The sequence below is a fragment of the Pristiophorus japonicus genome, chromosome 23 (assembly GCF_044704955.1).
Source record: "Pristiophorus japonicus isolate sPriJap1 chromosome 23, sPriJap1.hap1, whole genome shotgun sequence".
Lineage (NCBI taxonomy): Eukaryota > Metazoa > Chordata > Chondrichthyes > Pristiophoridae > Pristiophorus > Pristiophorus japonicus.
Window position 1 is genome coordinate 54,853,708 of NC_091999.1, and position 20,585 is coordinate 54,874,292.

The 20,585-nt window shown below is 44.2% G+C and overlaps 8 non-coding genes and 1 pseudogene across 8 annotated transcripts; all 9 read right to left on the reverse strand.

The window, feature by feature from the left end:
• The window catches only part of LOC139235548 (uncharacterized), a 44,555-nt pseudogene that overhangs the window by 1,097 nt on the left and 22,873 nt on the right, over positions 1 to 20,585 (reverse strand).
• On the reverse strand, positions 4,935 to 5,017 carry trnal-uaa (transfer RNA leucine (anticodon UAA)). The gene has a single exon. It is a non-coding gene; the product is annotated as a tRNA-Leu (tRNA).
• trnal-uaa (transfer RNA leucine (anticodon UAA)) lies at positions 7,342 to 7,424 on the reverse strand. Its single transcript has one exon. It is a non-coding gene; the product is annotated as a tRNA-Leu (tRNA).
• On the reverse strand, positions 9,743 to 9,825 carry trnal-uaa (transfer RNA leucine (anticodon UAA)). Its single transcript has one exon. It is a non-coding gene; the product is annotated as a tRNA-Leu (tRNA).
• trnal-uaa (transfer RNA leucine (anticodon UAA)) lies at positions 11,681 to 11,763 on the reverse strand. Its single transcript has one exon. It is a non-coding gene; the product is annotated as a tRNA-Leu (tRNA).
• trnal-uaa (transfer RNA leucine (anticodon UAA)) lies at positions 14,085 to 14,167 on the reverse strand. The gene has a single exon. It is a non-coding gene; the product is annotated as a tRNA-Leu (tRNA).
• Positions 16,023 to 16,105, reverse strand: trnal-uaa (transfer RNA leucine (anticodon UAA)). Its single transcript has one exon. It is a non-coding gene; the product is annotated as a tRNA-Leu (tRNA).
• Positions 18,427 to 18,509, reverse strand: trnal-uaa (transfer RNA leucine (anticodon UAA)). The gene has a single exon. It is a non-coding gene; the product is annotated as a tRNA-Leu (tRNA).
• On the reverse strand, positions 20,385 to 20,467 carry trnal-uaa (transfer RNA leucine (anticodon UAA)). Its single transcript has one exon. It is a non-coding gene; the product is annotated as a tRNA-Leu (tRNA).

Consider the following 20,585-nt stretch of genomic DNA (forward strand, 5'->3'; position numbering starts at 1 on the left):
CTTATCGCTCAAAAATCTGTTTATCTCCGCCTTAATTATCTTCGGTGACCCAGCCTCCATAGCCATTCAAAGTCTTAGTTTGACTGGACTTGGTTTCTGAGTTTATTACCTGATCAGTTGATGGAAACCAATCAATTTGCCAGATCAGCAGAGCTTTACTAAATACGGAACAATATGGAATCGCAGGGAAAGCGTTTTGCTCGATAGACTTGAAGCTATAATCGCCTGAACTCGGCACAAAAAGAGAAGGAGAGCGAAACTGACCATAGTAAAGAACAGACATAAACTAATAGTTAATGAATAATGTATCCCAACATTAAATAGGACAAGCTAAACATAATGTCACCTTGAAAATTGATGGTAGAAAGAGTGCGATCGACTGCTATTTACACCTCAGGAGAATCGTAAAATTCCCATATGGAATGACTCCAATTACGATTGTTGCTATCTGGTTAATGGAGCAGCCATTCTGCTAATGGGCGGTGAAAAAAGGCAATGAGATCATTGACCAGCAAACTGCACCTTTGTGATATTGTTTGAGGGACAAATGTTGGTCAGGGCACAACTCCCAGCACTCGGTCCATTTGTTCCTTGACCATTAGACAGTGTCATGGTATCCAGTATCACTGTAATGGCGGCACTGCAGAGAACCTGTCAGTGACAGCTGGGTTGAGCCTATAAACTGCAGGATAAGTGGTGAGGGAGCGTTGTATGGGAGCCACTCAGTGAGAGCCAGAGGTGAGTCCATAACCTGTGAGATAGAAGGTGAGGGAGCGTATAGTGTGAGCCACTTCGTGAGAGCTGGGGGTGAGTCTATAAATTACGCGATAAGTGGTGAGAGAGTGTTTAATCGGAGCCACTCAGTGAGAGCCGGGGGTGAGTCCATAACCTGTGGGATAGGTGGTGAGGGAGCGTTTAATGGGAGCCAGTCATTGAGCGCCTGGTGCGAGTACATAATCTGTGGGATTGGTGGTGAGGGTGCATTTAATGTGAAGCACTCAGTGAGAGCCGGGGGTGAGCCTATAAACTGTGGGATAGCTGGTGAGGGAGCGTATAGTGTGAGCCACTCCATGAGAGCCGAGGTGAGTCTATAAACTGCGGGATAGGTGGTGAGGGAGAGTTTAATGGGAGTCACTCAATGAGTGCCGGGGGTGAGTCTATAAAATGCGGGAAAAGTGGTGAGGGAGCATTTAGTGTGAGCCACTCAGTGAGAGCTGGTGGTGAGTCTATAACCCATTGGAAAGGTGGTGAGGGAGCGTTTAATGGGAACCACTCAGTGAGAGCCGGGAGTGAGCCTATAAACTGTGGGATAGGTGGTGAGGGAGCATATAGTGTGAGCCACTCCATGAGAGCTGAGGTGAGTCTATAAACTGCGGGATAGGTGGTGAGGGAGCGTTTAGTCTCAGCCAGTCAGTGAGAGCTGGGGGTGAGTCTATAACCCATTGGATAGGTGGTGAGGGCACGTTTAATGGGAGCCATTCAGTGACCGCCGGTGGTGAGTTTATAACCTGATGAATACTTGATGAGGGTGCGTTTAATGGGAGCCACTCAGTGAGAGCCGTGGTCAGTCTATAATATGCGTGATACGTGTTCAGGGAGCGTTTAACATGAGCCACTCAGTGACAGCCGGGGGTGTGTCCATAACCTGTGGGTTAGGTGGTGAGGGAGCGTTTAATGGGAGCTACTCAGTGACAGCCAGGGATGAGTCTATAACCTACGGGATAGGTGGTGAGGGAGTGTTTAATGGGAACCACTCAGTGAGAACCGGGGGTGAGTCTATAACTTGTGGCATAGGTGGTCAGGGAGCGTATAGTGTAAGCACTCCTTGAGAGCCGGGGATGAGCCTATAAACTGCGGGATATGTGGTGAGGGAGCGTTTAATGAGAGCCACTTAATGAGAGCTGGGGGTGAGTCCATAACCTGTGGGATAGAAGGTGATGGAGAGTATTGAGTGAGCCACTCCGTGAGAGCCGTGGTGAGTCCATAACCTGTGGGATAGGTGGTGAGGGAGTGTTTAATGGGAGCCACTCAATGAGAGCCGGGGGTGAGTCCATAACTTGTGGGATAGGTAGTGAGGGAGCGTTTAGTGTGAGCCAGTCAGTGAGCGACGGGTGTTAGTCCATAACTTGTGGGATAGGTAGTGAGGGAGCGTTTAGTGTGAGCCACTCAGTGAGAGCTGGGGGTGAGTCTATAACTCATTTGATAGGTGGTGAGGGTGCCTTTAATGTGAGTCATTCAGTGACAGCCGGGGGTGAGCTTATAACCTGCGGCATAGTTGGTGAGGGAGCGTTTAATGGCAGCCACTCAGTGAAAGCCAGTATCTGTCTAGAACCTGCGTGAAACGTGTTGAGGGAGCGTTTAATGGGAGCCACTAAGTGACAGTCGTGGATGAGCTTATAGACTGCGGGATAGGTGGTGACGGAGTGTTTAATGGGAGCCACCCATTCAGAATCGGACATGCAACAAGAAGCAGATTGTAAAAGACACGTTAAATGTTGTGAATCATTTCAGAGGTGGTGAATGTGGACCATTCCACAAGGGATGATGAACGGTCGGGTTAAATTTGTATTTTGGCTCCCGGTTTGAAGATGGGATGAGGAGTTACACGGAAACATCCTGGAGGAGCAAATGAGCCACTGGTTGACCGGCTCCAGCAAAATGACGAAGGGGTTGCTCCAATCTGAAGTAGGAGGCCGAGGGCCAAGCAGAGAATGATACAGCACAGAAGTAAACCATTCGGCCCATCGTGCCTGTGCAGGATCTTTGACAGAGCTATCCCCTGTTCTCCTCTCGGAACCGTGCTATTTCCATCTTAGAGTACTTATCGAATTCCCTTTAGAAAGTTACTATTGAATCTGCCTCCACCACCCTTTCAAGCATTGCATTCCAGATCACAACAACACGCTGCATCAAAAATGATTCCTCCTGATTCAGTCAAGAATGCTGCCACTGAACCAAAGCTGAGACAAAGGTTCCCAGCCATATTACTTTCTCCAAGTCTTTTTTTTAAGTTCCAGGACATACCAAATTCACGGTGATGATTTCCACAGACAGTTGCACATACACATAGACATTTTTATAGATAGACAGACACAGAGACACACACACAAAAATTTACACGCACCAACGGACATGCACAGATGCCTTAGACATCTCGAGGGATAGACAGACTGAATCACTGCCGCAACTTTGTCTGATTTTTGTGATTTACTATCCGTATGTATCGTGAATATTGCAGATTAATGAAAGAAAGAAAACAGCGGCGGCATTGAAAGGTGTGGGACGTTGTTCCGTCTATCTCAGAATCAGTTTTGCAGGGACCTGGTTAAATTGTCAAACAGAATGAAATATGCTGAGAAACGGAGTCGGCAGGATTCAAATCTATGCGGGGAAACCCGAATGAATTTTTAATCTATGGCCTTAACAACTGGGCCACGACTACTGGCTTGCTGTCTTTTTAAATGTTACTCAGTTAAAACTCAACCATCCATCTCTGTGCAGCAGACGGCCACAGAATCGTGAAAAAGTCACCGTTTGCTAAAAATCTGGAAGAGGCTGTATTTTTGCTGCTCTATATTGCTCTGGAACTTTTTTATATGAATCTATACCAAGAAACAGAAGCAAAATTCTGCATTTTGTAAAATGCAGCCTCCCCATTAGGGAAATGAACCGTGGTGTCCCGTGTGAGAGGCGGGGATATTCACCACTTTCCCACGAGGAATTGATGCGCATGGGTTTTGTCAACGCAATATTCGAGCTGTGAATAGAACTGGACATCATGAGAAGTCGACAGACAGATTGAGAGACAGAGACAAACCGACAAACTTGAAGAGATCGACAGCGAGATCGAGACAACGAGAGACAGCAAGTGTGAGACTGATAACGAGAGGCAGACTGAATGAGAAAAAGACTCTCAAACACATACATCTAAAGAGATCTGTGTGTGTGATCTATAAAGAGAAAGAGGGAAAGAGTGAGAGAAAGACAATGATAAAGACAGTGACAAGGAGCGAGACAGATGGAGAGAGAGCGACAGATAGACAGAGAGACAAAGATACAAAAAGAAAATGTTGGAAATTCTCAGCAGGTTACAGACAGGAACTACCAGCGACAGGCTAAAGAGAGACAGGCAGGCAGAGACATAGATAGACAGAGATGATGGGAAAGAGTGAGACAGTCAGACAGAGAGACTGAGAGAATCCCATTGGAACACAACTGGACATCGTGAGAAAGAGACAGGCACATTGAGAGACAGTGACAAACAGCAAAACAGGGAGAAACTGACAGCGAGGTAGAGACAGAGAGAGACAGAAAGTTTGAGACTGAGAGTTAGGGTCAGACTGAGTGAGGCAAAGACTCAAACACATACATATACAGAGATGTGTTTGTGTGATTTATAAAGAGAGGGAGGGAAAGAGTGAGAGAAAGACAGGGACAAGGAGAGCGACAAAGAGGGAGACAGATAGAGAGAAAGATAAATAGAGAGAGACATCGAGACAAAAATAGAAAATGATGGAAATATTCATCAGGTTAGAGACAGGGACGAGCAGAGACAGGCAAAGACATGGACAGACATAGATGATGGGAAAGAACGAGACAGTCAGACAGAGAGTATGACAGAATCCCATTGGAACAGAACTGGATACAGTGTGAAGGAGACAGATTGAGAGACAGAGACAAACAGAGAAACAGGGACAGACAGAGTGAATCAGAGAGAGGCAGACTGAGAGAGACAAAGACTCAAACACACAAATACATATACAGCTCTCTAAAGACAGAGCGCGAGGCAGAGACTGAGCGATACAGATACATTTCACAATTTCATTTCATTATCTGCTCAGATTGTCAACGAGCTACAGAAAAATGCAAATGCAACAGATGAAAATCAGTTATCACTGAGCAGAATGGGAGATATCACTGTTTAATTCAGTAATTACCAGGAGTGGGGTTCGAACCCACGCGGGTATAAACCCATTGGATCTTAAGTCCAACGCCTTAACAACTCGGCCATCCTGGTGCCGTCAGCGATTGGATTCTGTCTATGTGAGAATCTGGGCTTCAACTCCACCTCCACAGACACACACAAACACATCGGGTTTCAGGGATCATTTCCGAACATTTTTCGGAATATTGACACGGGGGCAACTCTCCTATTCTTTTTCGAGTAATTCTCTGGGACCTCTCACAACCACCCGAGTGCGCAGACGGAGCTTCAATTTAACATTTCATCCGAAAGTTAACAGTTTCAACACTGCAAAATTCCCCAAATGCTGCAGTTGAGTGTTAGCCAAGATTATATGCTCAAGTCTCAGGTGTGCGACTTGAACACACAAACTCCTGATTCAGTCAAGAATGCTGCCACTGAACCAAAGCTGAGACAAAAGTTCACAGCCATATTACTTTCCCAAGTCTTTTTTTTAAGTTCCAGGACATACCAAATTCATGGTGATGATTTCCACAGACAGTTGCACATACACATAGACATATTTACAGATAGACAGACACAAAGACACACACACAAAAATTTACACGCACCAACGGACATACACAGATGCCTTAGACATCTCGAGGGATAGACAGGCTGAATCACTGTCGCAACTTTGGCTGATTTTTGCGATTTTCTATCCGTATGTATCGTGAATATTGCAGATTAATGAAAGAAAGAAAATAGCGGCGGCATTGAAAGGTGTGGGACGTTGTTCCGTCTATCTCAGAATCAGTTTTCCAGGGACCTGGTTAAATTGTCAAACAGAATGAAATATGCTGAGAAACGGAGTCGGCAGGATTCAAATCTATGCGGGGAAACCCGAAAGGATTTTTAGTCTATGGCCTTAACCAATGGGCCACGACTACTGGCTCGCTGCCTTTTTAAATGTTACTCAGTTAAAACTCAACAATCCATCTCTGTGCAGCAGACGCCACAGAATAGTGACAAAGTCACCGTTTGCTAAAAATCTGGAAGAGGCTGTATTTTTGCTGCTCTATATTGGTCTGGAACTTTTTAATATGAATCTATACCAAGAAACAGAAGCAAAATTCTGCCTTTTGTAAAATGCAGCCTCCCCGTTAGGGAATTCAACCGTGGTCTCCCGTGTGACAGGCGGGGATATTCACCATTTTCCCACGAGGAATTGATCCGCATGGATTTTGTCAAAAGCAATATTCGAGCTGTGAATAGAACTGGACACCATGAGAAGTCGACAGACACATTGCGAGACAGAGACAACCTGGCAAACAGGGAGACACAGACAGCGAGATCGAGACAACGAGAGACAGCAAGTGTGAGACTGAAAACGAGAGGCAGACTGAGTGAGAAAAAGACTCTCAAACACATACATCTAAAGAGATCTGTGTGTGTGTGTGATCTATAAAGAGAAAGAGGGAAAGAGTGAGAGAAAGTCAATCATAAAGAAAGTGACAAGGAGAGAGACAGATGGAGAGAGAGAGCGACAGATAGACAGAGAGACAAAGAAATAAAAAGAAAATGTTGGAAATTCTCAGCAGGTTAGAGACTGGAACTACCAGCGACAGGCAAAGAGAGACAGGCAGGCAGAGACATAGATAGACAGAGATGATGGGAAAGAGTGAGACAGTCAGACAGAGACTGAGAGAATCCCATTGGAACACAACTGGACATCGTGAGAAAGAGACAGGCACATTGAGAGACAGTGACAAACAGCAAAACAGGGAGAAACTGACAGCGAGGTAGAGACAGAGAGAGACAGAAAGTTTGAGACTGAGAGTTAGGGTCAGACTGAGTGAGGCAAAGACTCAAACACATACATATACAGAGATGTGTTTGTGTGATTAATAAAGAGAGGGAGGGAAAGAGTGAGAGAAAGACAGGGACAAGGAGAGCGACAAAGAGGGAGACAGATAGAGAGAAAGATAAATAGAGAGAGAGAGACATCGAGACAACAACAGAAAATGATGGAAATACTCATCAGGTTAGAGGCAGGGACGAGCAGAGACAGGCAAAGACAGAGATGATGGGAAAGAACGAGACAGTCAGACAGAGAGTATGACAGAATCCCATTGGAACAGAACTGGATACCGTGTGAAGGAGACAGATTGAGAGACAGAGACAAACAGAGAAACAGGGACAGACAGAGTGAATCAGAGAGAGGCAGACTGAGAGAGAGAAAGACTCAAACACACAAATACATATACAGCTCTCTAAAGACATAGCGAAAGGCAGAGACTGAGCGATACAGATACATTTCACAATTTCATTTCATCATCTGCTCAGATTGTCACCGAGCTAAGAAAAATGCAAATGCAACAGATGAAAATCAGTTATCACTGAGCAGAATGGGAGAAATCACTGTTTAATTAAGTAATTACCAGGAGTGGGGTTCGAACCCACGCGGGTATAAACCCATTGGATCTTAAGTCCAACGCCTTAACCACTCGGCCATCCTGGTGCCGTCAGCTATTGGATTCTGTCTATGTGAGAATCTGGGCTTCAACTCCACCTCCACAGACACACACAAAAACATCGGGTTTCAGGGATCATTTCCGAACATTTTTCGGAATATTGACACGGGGGCAACTCTCCTATTCTTTTTCGAGTAATGCTCTGGGACCTCTCACAACCGCCCGAGTGCGCAGACGGAGCTTCAATTTAACATTTCATCCGAAAGTTAACAGTTTCAACACTGCAAAATTCCCCAAATGCTGCAGTTGAGTGTTAACCAAGATTATATGCTCAAGTCTCAGGAGTGCGACTTGAACACACAAACTCCTGATTCAGTCAAGAATGCTGCCACTGAACCAAAGCTGAGACAAAAGTTCACAGCCATATTACTTTCCCAAGTCTTTTTTTTAAGTTCCAGTACATACCAAATTCATGGTGATGATTTCCTCAGACAGTTGCACATACACATAGACATTTTTACAGATAGACAGACACAGAGACACACACACAAAAATTTGCACACACCAACGGACATGCACAGATGCCTTACACATCTCGAGGGATAGACAGGCTGAATCACTATCGCAACTTTGGCTGATTTTTGCGATTTTCTATCCGTATGTATCGTGAATATTGCAGTTTAATGAAAGAAAGAAAATAGCGGCGGCATTGAAAGGTGTGGGACGTTGTTCCGTCTATCTCAGAATCAGTTTTGCAGGGACCTGGTTAAATTGTCAAACAGAATGAAATATGCTGAGAAACGGAGTCGGCAGGATTCAAATCTATGCGGGGAAACCCGAATGGATTTTTAGTCTATGGCCTTAACCAATGGGCCACGACTACTGGCTCGCTGCCTTTTTAAATGTTACTCAGTTAAAACTCAACCATCCATCTCTGTGCAGCAGACGCCACAGAATAGTGACAAAGTCACCGTTTGCTAAAAATCTGGAAGAGGCTGTATTTTTGCTGCTCTATATTGCTCTGGAACTTTTTAATATGAATCTATACCAAGAAACAGAAGCAAAATTCTGCCTTTTGTAAAATGCAGCCTCCCCGTTAGGGAATTGAACCGTGGTGTCCCGTGTGAGAGGCGGGGATATTCACCACTTTCCCAGGAGGAATTGATGCGCATGGGTTTTGTCAAAGCAATATTCGAGCTGTAAATAGAACTGGACACCATGAGAAGTCGACAGACACATTGCGAGACAGAGACAAACCGACAAACAGGGAGAGACAGACAGCGAGATCGAGACAACGAGAGACAGCAAGTGTGAGACTGAAAACGAGAGGCAGACTGAGTGAGAAAAAGACTCTCAAACACATACATCTAAAAAGATCTGTGTGTGTGATCTATAAAGAGAAAGAGGGAAAGAGTGAGAGAAAGACAATCATAAAGAAAGTGACAAGGAGAGAGACAGATGGAGAGAGAGCGACAGATAGACAGAGAGACAAAGAAATAAAAAGAAAATGTTGGAAATTCTCAGCAGGTTAGAGACAGGATCTACCAGCGACAGGCAAAGAGAGACAGGCAGGCAGAGACATAGATAGACAGAGATGATGGGAAAGAGTGAGACAGTCAGACAGAGACTGAGAGAATCCCATTGGAACACAACTGGACATCGTGAGAAAGAGACAGGCACATTGAGAGACAGTGACAAACAGCAAAACAGGGAGAAACTGACAGCGAGGTAGAGACAGAGAGAGACAGAAAGTTTGAGACTGAGAGTTAGGGTCAGACTGAGTGAGGCAAAGACTCAAACACATACATATACAGAGATGTGTTTGTGTGATTTATAAAGTGAGGGAGGGAAAGAGTGAGAGAAAGACCGGGACAAGGAGAGCGACAAAGAGGGAGACAGATAGAGAGAAAGTAGAATAGAGAGAGAGAGACATCGAGACAACAACAGAAAATGATGCAAATACTCATCAGGTTAGAGACAGGGACGAGCAGAGACAGGCAAAGACAGAGATGATGGGAAAGAACGAGACAGTCAGACAGAGAGTATGACAGAATCCCATTGGAACAGAACTGGATACCGTGTGAAGGAGACAGATTGAGAGACAGAGACAAACAGAGAAACAGGGACAGACAGAGTGAATCGGAGAGAGGCAGACTGAGAGAGTCAAAGACTCAAACACACAAATACATATACAGCTCTCTAAAGAGAGAGCGAGAGGCAGAGACTGAGCGATACAGATACATTTCACAATTTCATTTCATTATCTGCTCAGATTGTCACCGAGCTGCAGAAAAATGCAAATGCAACAGATGAAAATCAGTTATCACTGAGCAGAATGGGAGATATCACTGTTTAATTAAGTAATTACCAGGAGTGGGGTTCGAACCCACGCGGGTATAAACCCATTGGATCTTAAGCCCAACGCCTTAACCACTCGGCCATCCTGGTGCCGTCAGCGATTGGATTCTGTCTATGTGAGAATCTGGGCTTCAACTCCACCTCCACAGACACACACAAACACATCGGGTTTCAGGGAGTATTTGCGAACATTTTTCGGAATATTGACACGGGGGCAACTCTCCTATTCTTTTTCGAGTAATGCTCTGGGACCTCTTACAACCACCCGAGTGCGTAGACGGAGCTTCAATTTAACATTTCATCCGAAAGTCAACAGTTTCAACAATGCAAAATTCCCCAAATGCTGCAGTTGAGTGTTAGCCAAGATTATATGCTCAAGTCTCAGGAGTGCGACTTGAACACACAAACTCCTGATTCAGTCAAGAATGTTGCCACTGAACCAAAGCTGAGACAAAAGTTCACAGCCAATATACTTTCCCAATTCTTTTTTTTAAGTTCCAGGACATACCAAATTCATGGTGATGATTTCCACAGACAGTTGCACATACACATAGACATTTTTACAGATAGACAGACACAGAGACACACACACAAAAATTTACACGCACCAACGGATATGCACAGATGCCTTAGACATCTCGAGGGATAGACAGGCTGAATCACTGTCGCAACTTTGGCAGATTTTTGCGATTTTCTATCCGTATGTATCGTGAATATTGCAGATTAATGAAAGAAAGAAAATAGCGGCGGCATTTAAAGGTGTGGGACGTCGTTCCGTCTATCTCAGAATCAGTTTTGCAGCGACCTGGTTAAATTGTCAAACAGAATGAAATATGCTGAGAAACGGAGTCGGCAGGATTCAAATCTATGCAGGGAAACCCGAATGGATTTTTAGCCTATGGCCTTAACCAATGGGCCACGACTACTGGCTCGCTGCCTTTTTTAATGTTACTCAGTTAAAACTCAACCATCCATCTATGTGCAGCAGACGGCCACAGAATAGTGAAAAAGTCACCGTTTGCTAAAAATCTAGAAGAGGCTGTATTTTTGCTGCTCTGGAACTTTTTAATATGAATCTATACCAAGAAACAGAAGCAAAATTCTGCCTTTTGTAAAATGCAGCCTCCCCATTAGGGAAATGAACCGTGGTGTCCCGTGTGAGAGGCGGGGATATTCACCATTTTCCCACGAGGAATTGATGCGCGTGGGTTTTGTCAAAGCAATATTCGAGCTGTGGATAGAACTGGACACCATGAGAAGTCGACAGACACATTGCGAGACAGAGACAAACCGACAAACAGGGAGAGACAGACAGCGAGGTAGAGACAGAGAGAGACAGAAAGTATGAGACTGAGAGTTAGGGTCAGACTGAGTGAGGCAAAGTCTCAAACACATACATATACAGAGATGTGTTTGTGTGATTTATAAAGAGAGGGAGGGAAAGAGTGAGAGAAAGACAGGGACAAGGAGAGCGACAAAGAGGGAGACAGATAGAGAGAAAGATAAATAGTGAGAGAGAGACATCGAGACAACAACAGAAAATGATTGAAATACTCATCAGGTTAGAGACAGGGACGAGCAGAGACAGGCAAAGACAGAGATGATGGGAAAGAATGAGACAGTCAGACAGAGAGTATGGCAGAATCCCATTTGAACAGAACTGGATACCGTGTGAAGGAGACAGATTGAGAGACAGAGACAAACAGAGAAACAGGGACAGACATAGTGAATCAGACTGAGAGAGACAAAGACTCAAACACACAAATATATATACAGCTCTCTAAAGACAGAGCGAGAGGCAGAGACTGAGCGATACAGATACATTTCACAATTTCATTTCATTATCTGCTCAGATTGTCACCGAGCTGCAGAAAAATGCAAATGCAACAGATGAAAATCAGTTATCACTGAGCAGAATGGGAGAAATCACTGTTTAATTAATAATTACCAGGAGTGGGGTTCAAACCCACGCGGGTATAAACCCATTGGATCTTAAGCCCAACGCCTTAACCACTCGGCCATCCTGGTGCCGTCAGCGATTGGATTCTGTCTATGTGAGAATCTGGGCTTCAACTCCACCTTCACAGACACACACAAACACATCGGGTTTCAGGGAGTATTTGCGAACATTTTTCGGAATATTGACACGGGGGCAACTCTCCTATTCTTTTTCGAGTAATGCTCTGGGACCTCTCACAACCACCCGAGTGCGTAGACGGAGCTTCAATTTACCATTTCATCCGAAAGTCAACAGTTTCAACAATGCAAAATTCCCCAAATGCTGCAGTTGAGTGTTAGCCAAGATTATATGCTCAAGTCTCAGGAGTGCGACTTGAACACACAAACTCCTGATTCAGTCAAGAATGCTGCCACTGAACCAAAGCTGAGACAAAAGTTCACAGCCATATTACTTTCCCCAAGTCTTTTTTTTAAGTTCCAGGACATACCAAATTCATGGTGATGATTTCCACAGACAGTTGCACATACACATAGACATTTTTACAGATAGACAGACACAGAGACATACACACAAAAATTTACACGCACCAACGGACATGCAAAGATGCCTTAGACATCTCGAGGGATAGACAGGCTGAATCACTGTCGCAACTTTGGCTGATTTTTGCGATTTTCTCGCCGTATGTATCGTGAATATTGCAGATTAATGAAAGAAAGAAAATAGCGGCGGCATTGAAAGGTGTGGGACGTTGTTCCGTCTATCTCAGAATCAGTTTTGCAGGGACCTGGTTAAATTGTCAAACAGAATGAAATATGCTGAGAAACGGAGTCGGCAGGATTCAAATCTATGCGGGGATTCCGAATGGATTTTTAGTATATGGCCTTAACCAATGGGCCACGACTACTGGCTCGCCGCCTTTTTAAATGTTACTCAGTTAAAACTCAACCATCCATCTCTGTGCAGCAGACGGCCACAGAATAGTGAAAAAGTCACCGTTTGCTAAAAATCTGGAAGAGGCTGTATTTCTGCTGCTCTATATTGCCCTGGAACTTTTTAATATGAATCGATACCAAGAAACAGAAGCAAAATTCTGCCTTTTGTAAAATGCAGCCTCCCCGTTAGGGAATTGAACCGTGGTCTCCCGTGTGACAGGCGGGGATATTCACCACTTTTCCACGAGAAATTGATGCGCATGGGTTTTGTCAAAGCAATATTCGAGCTGTGAATAGAACTGGATACCATTAGAAGTCGACAGACACATTGCGAGACAGAGACAAACCGACAAACAGGGAGAGACAGACAGCGAGATCGAGACAATGAGAGACAGCAAGTGTGAGACTGAAAACGAGAGGCAGACTGAGTGAGAAAAAGACTCTGAAACACATACATCTAAAGAGATCTGTGTGTGTGATCTATAAAGAGAAAGAGGGAAAGATTGAGAGAAAGACAATCATAAAGAAAGTGACAAGGAGAGAGACAGATGGAGAAAGAGAGCGACAGATAGACAGAGAGACAAAGAAATAAAAAGAAAATGTTGGAAATTCTCAGCAGGTTAGAGACAGGAAGTACCAGCGACAGGCAAAGAGAGACAGGCAGGCAGAGACATAGATAGACAGAGATGATGGGAAAGAGTGAGACAGTCAGACAGATACTGAGAGAATCCCATTGGAACACAACAGGACATCGTGAGAAAGAGACAGGCACATTGAGAGACAGTGACAAACAGCAAAACATGGAGAAACTGACAGCGAGGTAGAGACAGAGAGAGACAGAAAGTTTGAGACTGAGAGTTAGGGTCAGACTGAGTGAGGCAAAGACTCAAACACATACATATACAGAGATGTGTTTGTGTGATTTATAAAGAGAGGGAGGGAAAGAGTGAGAGAAAGACAGGGACAAGGAGAGAGACAAAGAGGGAGACAGATAGAGAGAAAGATAAATAGAGAGAGAGAGACATCGAGACAACAACAGAAAATGATGGAAATACTCATCAGGTTAGAGACAGGGACGAGCAGAGACAGGCAAAGACAGAGATGATGGAAAAGAACGAGACAGTCAGACAGAGAGTATGACAGAATCCCATTGGAACAGAACTGGATACCGTGTGAAGGAGACAGATTGAGAGACAGAGACAAACAGAGAAACAGGGACAGACAGAGTGAATCAGAGAGAGGCAGACTGAGAGAGACAAAGACTCAAACACACAAATATATATACAGCTCTCTAAAGACAGAGCGAGAGGCAGAGACTGAGCGATACAGATACATTTCACAATTTCATTTCATTATCTGCTCAGATTGTCACCGAGCTGCAGAAAAATGCAAATGCAACAGATGAAAATCAGTTATCACTGAGCAGAATGGGAGATATCACTGTTTAATTAAGTAATTACCAGGAGTGGGGTTCGAACCCACGCGGGTATAAACCCATTGGATCTTAAGCCCAACGCCTTAACCACTCGGCCATCCTGGTGCCGTCAGCGATTGGATTCTGTCTATGTGAGAATCTGGGCTTCAACTCCACCTCCACAGACACACACAAACACATCGGGTTTCAGGGAGTATTTGCGAACATTTTTCGGAATATTGACACGGGGGCAACTCTCCTATTCTTTTTCGAGTAATGCTCTGGGACCTCTTACAACCACCCGAGTGCGTAGACGGAGCTTCAATTTAACATTTCATCCGAAAGTCAACAGTTTCAACAATGCAAAATTCCCCAAATGCTGCAGTTGAGTGTTAGCCAAGATTATATGCTCAAGTCTCAGGAGTGCGACTTGAACACACAAACTCCTGATTCAGTCAAGAATGTTGCCACTGAACCAAAGCTGAGACAAAAGTTCACAGCCAATATACTTTCCCAATTCTTTTTTTTAAGTTCCAGGACATACCAAATTCATGGTGATGATTTCCACAGACAGTTGCACATACACATAGACATTTTTACAGATAGACAGACACAGAGACACACACACAAAAATTTACACGCACCAACGGATATGCACAGATGCCTTAGACATCTCGAGGGATAGACAGGCTGAATCACTGTCGCAACTTTGGCAGATTTTTGCGATTTTCTATCCGTATGTATCGTGAATATTGCAGATTAATGAAAGAAAGAAAATAGCGGCGGCATTTAAAGGTGTGGGACGTCGTTCCGTCTATCTCAGAATCAGTTTTGCAGCGACCTGGTTAAATTGTCAAACAGAATGAAATATGCTGAGAAACGGAGTCGGCAGGATTCAAATCTATGCAGGGAAACCCGAATGGATTTTTAGCCTATGGCCTTAACCAATGGGCCACGACTACTGGCTCGCTGCCTTTTTTAATGTTACTCAGTTAAAACTCAACCATCCATCTATGTGCAGCAGACGGCCACAGAATAGTGAAAAAGTCACCGTTTGCTAAAAATCTAGAAGAGGCTGTATTTTTGCTGCTCTGGAACTTTTTAATATGAATCTATACCAAGAAACAGAAGCAAAATTCTGCCTTTTGTAAAATGCAGCCTCCCCATTAGGGAAATGAACCGTGGTGTCCCGTGTGAGAGGCGGGGATATTCACCATTTTCCCACGAGGAATTGATGCGCGTGGGTTTTGTCAAAGCAATATTCGAGCTGTGGATAGAACTGGACACCATGAGAAGTCGACAGACACATTGCGAGACAGAGACAAACCGACAAACAGGGAGAGACAGACAGCGAGGTAGAGACAGAGAGAGACAGAAAGTATGAGACTGAGAGTTAGGGTCAGACTGAGTGAGGCAAAGTCTCAAACACATACATATACAGAGATGTGTTTGTGTGATTTATAAAGAGAGGGAGGGAAAGAGTGAGAGAAAGACAGGGACAAGGAGAGCGACAAAGAGGGAGACAGATAGAGAGAAAGATAAATAGTGAGAGAGAGACATCGAGACAACAACAGAAAATGATTGAAATACTCATCAGGTTAGAGACAGGGACGAGCAGAGACAGGCAAAGACAGAGATGATGGGAAAGAATGAGACAGTCAGACAGAGAGTATGGCAGAATCCCATTTGAACAGAACTGGATACCGTGTGAAGGAGACAGATTGAGAGACAGAGACAAACAGAGAAACAGGGACAGACATAGTGAATCAGACTGAGAGAGACAAAGACTCAAACACACAAATATATATACAGCTCTCTAAAGACAGAGCGAGAGGCAGAGACTGAGCGATACAGATACATTTCACAATTTCATTTCATTATCTGCTCAGATTGTCACCGAGCTGCAGAAAAATGCAAATGCAACAGATGAAAATCAGTTATCACTGAGCAGAATGGGAGAAATCACTGTTTAATTAATAATTACCAGGAGTGGGGTTCAAACCCACGCGGGTATAAACCCATTGGATCTTAAGCCCAACGCCTTAACCACTCGGCCATCCTGGTGCCGTCAGCGATTGGATTCTGTCTATGTGAGAATCTGGGCTTCAACTCCACCTTCACAGACACACACAAACACATCGGGTTTCAGGGAGTATTTGCGAACATTTTTCGGAATATTGACACGGGGGCAACTCTCCTATTCTTTTTCGAGTAATGCTCTGGGACCTCTCACAACCACCCGAGTGCGTAGACGGAGCTTCAATTTACCATTTCATCCGAAAGTCAACAGTTTCAACAATGCAAAATTCCCCAAATGCTGCAGTTGAGTGTTAGCCAAGATTATATGCTCAAGTCTCAGGAGTGCGACTTGAACACACAAACTCCTGATTCAGTCAAGAATGCTGCCACTGAACCAAAGCTGAGACAAAAGTTCACAGCCATATTACTTTCCCCAAGTCTTTTTTTTAAGTTCCAGGACATACCAAATTCATGGTGATGATTTCCACAGACAGTTGCACATACACATAGACATTTTTACAGATAGACAGACACAGAGACATACACACAAAAATTTACACGCACCAACGGACATGCAAAGATGCCTTAGACATCTCGAGGGATAGACAGGCTGAATCACTGTCGCAACTTTGGCTGATTTTTGCGATTTTCTCGCCGTATGTATCGTGAATATTGCAGATTAATGAAAGAAAGAAAATAGCGGCGGCATTGAAAGGTGTGGGACGTTGTTCCGTCTATCTCAGAATCAGTTTTGCAGGGACCTGGTTAAATTGTCAAACAGAATGAAATATGCTGAGAAACGGAGTCGGCAGGATTCAAATCTATGCGGGGATTCCGAATGGATTTTTAGTATATGGCCTTAACCAATGGGCCACGACTACTGGCTCGCCGCCTTTTTAAATGTTACTCAGTTAAAACTCAACCATCCATCTCTGTGCAGCAGACGGCCACAGAATAGTGAAAAAGTCACCGTTTGCTAAAAATCTGGAAGAGGCTGTATTTCTGCTGCTCTATATTGCCCTGGAACTTTTTAATATGAATCGATACCAAGAAACAGAAGCAAAATTCTGCCTTTTGTAAAATGCAGCCTCCCCGTTAGGGAATTGAACCGTGGTCTCCCGTGTGACAGGCGGGGATATTCACCACTTTTCCACGAGAAATTGATGCGCATGGGTTTTGTCAAAGCAATATTCGAGCTGTGAATAGAACTGGATACCATTAGAAGTCGACAGACACATTGCGAGACAGAGACAAACCGACAAACAGGGAGAGACAGACAGCGAGATCGAGACAATGAGAGACAGCAAGTGTGAGACTGAAAACGAGAGGCAGACTGAGTGAGAAAAAGACTCTGAAACACATACATCTAAAGAGATCTGTGTGTGTGATCTATAAAGAGAAAGAGGGAAAGATTGAGAGAAAGACAATCATAAAGAAAGTGACAAGGAGAGAGACAGATGGAGAAAGAGAGCGACAGATAGACAGAGAGACAAAGAAATAAAAAGAAAATGTTGGAAATTCTCAGCAGGTTAGAGACAGGAAGTACCAGCGACAGGCAAAGAGAGACAGGCAGGCAGAGACATAGATAGACAGAGATGATGGGAAAGAGTGAGACAGTCAGACAGATACTGAGAGAATCCCATTGGAACACAACAGGACATCGTGAGAAAGAGACAGGCACATTGAGAGACAGTGACAAACAGCAAAACAGGGAGAAACTGACAGCGAGGTAGAGACAGAGAGAGACAGAAAGTTTGAGACTGAGAGTTAGGGTCAGACTGAGTGAGGCAAAGACTCAAACACATACATATACAGAGATGTGTTTGTGTGATTTATAAAGAGAGGGAGGGAAAGAGTGAGAGAAAGACAGGGACACGGAGAGAGACAAAGAGGGAGACAGATAGAGAGAAAGATAAATAGAGAGAGAGAGACATCGAGACAACAACAGAAAATGATGGAAATACTCATCAGGTTAGAGACAGGGACGAGCAGAGACAGGCAAAGACAGAGATGATGGAAAAGAACGAGACAGTCAGACAGAGAGTATGACAGAATCCCATTGGAACAGAACTGGATACCGTGTGAAGGAGACAGATTGAGAGACAGAGACAAACAGAGAAACAGGGACAGACAGAGTGAATCAGAGAGAGGCAGACTGAGAGAGACAAAGACTCAAACACACAAATATATATACAGCTCTCTAAAGACAGAGCGAGAGGCAGAGACTGAGCGATACAGATACATTTCACAATTTCATTTCATTATCTGCTCAGATTGTCACCGAGCTGCAGAAAAATGCAAATGCAACAGATGAAAATCAGTTATCACTGAGCAGAATGGGAGAAATCACTGTTTAATTAAGTAATTACCAGGAGTGGGGTTCGAACCCACGCGGGTATAAACCCATTGGATCTTAAGCCCAACGCCTTAACCACTCGGCCATCCCGGTGCCGTCAGCGATTGGATTCTGTCTATGTGAGAATCTGGGCTTCAACTCCACCTCCACAGACACACACAAACACATCGGGTTTCAGGGAGTATTTGCGAACATTTTTCGGAATATTGACACGGGGGCAACTCTCCGATTCTTTTTCGAGTAATGCTCTGGGACCTCTTACAACCACCCGAGTGCGTAGACGGAGCTTCAATTTAACATTTCATCCGAAAGTCAACAGTTTCAACAGTGCAAAATTCCCCAAATGCTGCAGTTGAGTGTTAGCCAAGATTATATGCTCAAGTCTCAGGAGTGCGACTTGAACACACAAACTCCTGATTCAGTCAAGAATGTTGCCACTGAACCAAAGCTGAGACAAAAGTTCACAGCCAATATACTTTCCCAATTCTTTTTTTTATGTTACAGGACATACCAAATTCATGGTGATGATTTCCACAGACAGTTGCACATACACATAGACATTTTTACAGATAGACAGACACAGAGACACACACACAAAAATTTACACGCACCAACGGACATGCACAGATGCCTTAGACATCTCGAGGGATAGACAGGCTGAATCACTGTCGCAACTTTGGCTGATTTTGCGATTTTCTATCCGTATGTATCGTGAATATTGCAGATTAATGAAAGAAAGAAAATAGCGGCGGCATTGAAAGGTGTGGGACGTTGTTCCGTCTATCTCAGAATCAGTTTTGCAGGGACCCGGTTAAATTGTCAAACAGAATGAAGTATGCTGAGAAACGGAGTCGGCAGGATTCAAATCTATGCAGGGAAACCCGAATGGATTTTTAGCCTATGGCCTTAACCAATGGGCCACGACTACTGGCTCGCTGACTTTTTTAATGTTACTCAGTTAAAACTCAACCATCCATCTATGTGCAGCAGACGGCCACAGAATAGTGAAAAAGTCACCGTTTGCTAAAAATCTGGAAGAGGCTGTATTTTTGCTGCTCTATATTGCTCTGGAACATTTTAATATGAATCTATACCAAGAAACAGAAGCAAAATTCTGCCTTTTGTAAAATGCAGCCTCCCCATTAGGGAAATGAACCGTGGTGTCCCGTGTGAGAGGCGGGGATATTCACCATTTTCCCACGAGGAATTGATGCGCGTGGGTTTTGTCAAAGCAATATTCGAGCTGTGAATAGAACTGGACACCTTGAGAAGTCGACAGACACATTGCGAGACAGAGACAAACCGACAAACAGGGAGAGACAGACAGCGAGGTAGAGACAGAGAGAGACAGAAAGTATGAGACTGAGAGTTAGGGTCAGACTGAGTGAGGCAAAGTCTCAAACACATACATATACAGAGATGTGTTTGTGTGATTTATAAAGAGAGGGAGGGAAAGAGTGAGAGAAAGACAGGGACAAGGAGAGCGACAAAGAGGGAGACAGATCGAGAGAAAGATAAATAGTGAGAGAGAGACATCGAGACAACAACAGAAAATGATGGAAATACTCATCAGGTTAGAGACAGGGACGAGCAGAGACAGGCAAAGACAGAGATGATGGAAAAGCACGAGACAGTCAGATAGAGAGTATGACAGAATCCCATTGGAACAGAACTGGATACCGTGTGAAGGAGACAGATTGAGAGACAGAGACAAACAGAGAAACAGGGACAGACAGAGTGAATCAGAGAGAGGCAGACTGAGAGAGACAAAGACTCAAACACACAAATATATATACAGCTCTCTAAAGACAGAGCGAGAGGCAGAGACTGAGCGATACAGATACATTTCACAATTTCATTTCATTATCTGCTCAGATTGTCACCGAGCTGCAGAAAAATGCAAATGCAACAGATGAAAATCAGTTATCACTGAGCAGAATGGGAGAAATCACTGTTTAATTAAGCAATTACCAGGAGTGGGGTTCGAACCCACGCGGGTATAAACCCATTGGATCTTAAGCCCAACGCCTTAACCACTCGGCCATCCTGGTGCCGTCAGCGATTGGATTCTGTCTATGTGAGAATCTGGGCTTCAACTCCACCTCCACAGACACACACAAACACATCGGGTTTCAGGGAGTATTTGCGAACATTTTTCGGAATATTGAC